The sequence below is a fragment of the Saccoglossus kowalevskii genome, chromosome 2, assembly GCF_978046115.1.
Source record: "Saccoglossus kowalevskii chromosome 2, keSacKowa6.1, whole genome shotgun sequence".
Lineage (NCBI taxonomy): Eukaryota > Metazoa > Hemichordata > Enteropneusta > Harrimaniidae > Saccoglossus > Saccoglossus kowalevskii.
This window is the reverse complement of record NC_140642.1, coordinates 16687046-16689693: the sequence shown is the minus strand read 5'-3', so window position 1 is coordinate 16689693 and position 2648 is coordinate 16687046.

Below are 2648 nucleotides of genomic sequence, written 5' to 3'. Positions count from 1 at the left end.
TGAAATACTGGCAGCCACTTTTTTGCTGTAAAAGGCGTTGCAGTGGTACTTACAGTGGTACTTACACTTAACTACTGTTGAGATATAGTTACACAATCATATATTGTAGATGATATTGGCTACAATGAAAGTTTTGTTTACTTGATAGTTTGTACATATTTGTACATATATTGACTGGGAAATGTTGTTGAGATTCTTTCTTGGTTGGAAGATTGTGTTTTCAGTTTTGATCATCTGTGTGTGAACTTCATTTCCTATAAATAGTATAGTAGAAAAAAAAATGTTTTGCTTCATGTAAATTTGACTATGTAATTCTGTTCCTAAAACATTTGGTCAACCTCTATGAATTAGCTTCACTCATGATGGCCTATAAAAACCACTTTACTAACTCAAAATTAATTAATTAAGCTGCGTTTTATTAGGCCTTGTTGAACAAGTTCCAAAATAGGGACTTGTGTTTTGGTTCCGTCTGTGTATACGTGTATATGTTCATTCATTGACAAGTCATAATGAAATACATATGCATAGGATTTGTTTGTCATTTTGTTGATCTTGATTGACTAGCAGCCATTTCTGTCTCAAAAGAAGTGTTACCCAGACATGCCTATGTTGATTTTGTTCAAACTTGGTATGAACATCAGGTGACTGATGCACATTATGATAGTTTCATGGTTTGATTCAAATGGCTGACTGGTCTTCATTTCTCCAAGATATTTTTTGTTCAAATTTAGTACAAACGCAAGACGAATGTTGTTTTTTGAAATTATGACTGACTAGCATCCTTTTCCAAAAACAATAAAATCTCAAAAATTTGTACCTGCCATTGTCATTGTTTCTCAGGGATGCCTTTGCTGATTTCATTTACTCCTTGCATGATCACTTTATTTTGTTTTGTTGATTCAGAATGGCCAACTGGTGATTATTTTAGTCCAATAACACACCAAAAATCAACATTTCAACAATTTTGTTGAAAATCATTACAAAGACAATACATTACACAAGTTGATTTATTTTGTTTTTGTTTCAATGACTTTTGAGAGACTAGTATATATTTTTGTTCCCTCACACGCTCGTAAACCGTTTCTCAGGCATGTCTGGGTCAGTTTTATTCAAACTTGAGAACATGACACTATCACGTGTGAATCTGTTTGGTGATTTGCTTCAATCTGGCAGCTATGCTTTTTTTTTTTCATAGTTTCATAAATATGCTTTATGCTTTAACAGATTTTGGTATGTAAAACATATATGTTTTGTTTTGCTATTTGATTCAAAATGTCCAACTGTATTATGTGTGGATTATGTGGATTTTTTCATAGGAGGTGTCACTTTGACTGAACAAAACATGAATATGATGCCATTTGATGTAACACCATATTTTAACATGCTGAATAATCTCCTAACATTTATTGTAATTTCTCTACATTTTCATTGTTTATATTTAATGCGGTCACTAAAAACTGAGCAGGGACTAGGGCATTGACAGTGACTTGTTTTGTAAATTTGTTATTTGCTTGACAGTGGTGGTATTTTGACTTGTTTGTCATATCAAAACATCAAAATGTTTTGTTGTTTTCAGAGCATTATTGGTGATTTTTTCTTGAAGTTTAGGTAATTTTCTGTTCTGGTTCCTCCTTGTCTTTCTTTGCATAATTCTCTGCCTTCATTGACCATTCTCAATATTTGGCTAAAACTGCCCATATTTTCTATCTTTTGAATATTATTAAATATTTAATCTGTATTATATCTACACAGTTGGATTTTTTATGTTTTGGCTTTTGGGTAGCTTTTTGTTTTGAGAATAATGTGCAAAATAGTATTCATATCAGCTGGTGTAGATTAGTGTCAGTAGTAACACAGAAAGCACATGTGTCTGTACCTGAGAGAAGTGACAAACATAAATATCATGCATCTAATTAGTATATGCTTTAAATTTGTAATCTTGTAATCTCTCTGAATAAGTTGGGAAAAACAAGTCTTTAGGTACTATTTGCAATACACTTAGTTCCTGGTGTACAGTTATAATTATCAATGCACTATTGCAAGATGTATGCTTAACCTAAATCACATTGGATTATTTCTTTATCTATAGAAAAAAGTTCCTGGTGGTGGAAACAAACAATCAGAATCATGTGTCATGAACAGTAATGCCTTACTTGCTTGTGTTGAGCTTGATGGCTGTAACACTGAACCTGAATCATATGTCACCCACAATGCCAGTAGTGAACCACCTGTTGACTGCAACACTGAACCAGAATCACACGGCACCTACAATGCGAGTTGTGAACAAGATTGTTGCAATACAGAACCAGAATCACATGTCAACCACAATGCTAGTAGTGAACCTGTTGACTGCAGCACTGAACCAGAATCACATATTACCCACAATGCCAGTAGTGAACCTGTTGACTACAACACTGAACCAGAATCACATGTCACCAACAATGCCAGTAGTGAACCTGTTGACTACAACACTGAACCAGAATCACATGTCACCCACAATGCCAGTAGTAAACCTGTTGACTGCAACACTGAATCGGAATCACATGTTAACCACCATGCCAGTTGTGGACCTGTTGACTTCAACACTGAACCAGAATCACATGTTACCCACAATGCCAGTAGTGAACCTGTTGACTACAACACTGAAC